This window comes from Merops nubicus, unplaced genomic scaffold (assembly GCF_000691845.1).
Source record: "Merops nubicus isolate BGI_N331 unplaced genomic scaffold, ASM69184v1 scaffold17111, whole genome shotgun sequence".
Lineage (NCBI taxonomy): Eukaryota > Metazoa > Chordata > Aves > Coraciiformes > Meropidae > Merops > Merops nubicus.
In genome coordinates, this window is record NW_008590449.1 from 1 (window position 1) to 1,347 (window position 1,347).

Sequence of the window (1,347 nt, forward strand, 5' to 3'; positions counted from 1 at the left end):
AACAAGTTCAATGAAGTGTCCAGGACTGTGTCCTACCACTGAGACAGCCCAGTAGAAAACTCTCCATCTGAGTCAACTCATTGTTGCTTGACCACAAGAAAGGTCCAAGTTTCCTCAGACTATGACAATATCTCATTACTTAACAACATGTTGATTTTAAAACATCCCAAAGAAAAAAGGACTCTTGTCCTAAAATAGTTCAACCCTTGTGTAATCACACTGTCCACATCCCCTTGGGTAGTGCTACCAAATGGCTTGGAGAAGGTTGTTCTAAACACAGACCTCTTCTCTCTGAGGCTGCTTCTGCCTTCCCCTCATAAAGCCACATCTGAATTCACACTGGAAGTGCTGTGGGGACATCACGTGGCTGGTGAGGAGCCACAACATTTGGGAGCCCAGAGCTGGTTTCTGATACCCTGATGTTCCCACGAGTCCACTCCAAGTAGGATTTGGTCTCGTTACGAAGGGAAAGCCAGAAATTGGGTCTGGAGCCAAATCTGTGTCCAAAGTGGTGATTTTGAGCTGGGTATTCAGCAAGTATCCATCAAAACTCATGAGCCAGGTCAAGGCAAATCAATGCAGCTCTTTGCTCATATCATGTCTCTGCACTTTTAGAGTTGAGTTTGGAGGAAAAACAAAAAGAAAAATCAAACACTTGCAGAAGTTTCTGAAACATCTGTGGGATTTTTGTTCTCTCAAGCCCTTCCTCTCAACTGGGTTTTGGAAAAAGCAAGAAAATGGGCAAGGCAGGAGAAAATCTACTCTTAGGGGCCCTGATTCTTCTTTTTATAGCAATGGCTCACAACTGGTATCAAGAACAGGTACAATTCTTGATTCACATTAGGTTGGGGAGTCAGGTTGATTGTCCTCACCAGCAGCAAAAGATATCCTGGAAATTCTGAGAAGCAACCAAACTGCTGGAAGCTCCTTTGAACCTAAACCTGATGTCAACATCAAGAGATGGAACCAGGCTGAAGGGCAGGTTCTGACACCTCAGGTGGATCCACTCGCTGTGTGCTGAGGTCCTCTCCAGGACAAGGGAACGAGCCTTTCTCAATGCTAATTAGGTGATTTTTCTAGTAGCATCAGAAAACACAGCCAAGGGTAATTAGTCCACACGTCTGATTGTAACAGAGGTGAATTAGCCTGATCTAGTGGGAGGTGTCCCTGCTCATGGCAGAGGGGTTGGAACTGGGGGATCCTTGGGGTCCCTTCCAGCCCTGACAGATTCTGATCTGTTTTAGCAGAGGACTTTAGAGCCCTAATGGCTCAATGGTTGGACTGGATGATCTTGGAGGTCCCTTCCAACCTAAAGGAGTCTATGATTCTAATTTGGCTCCATGGAGA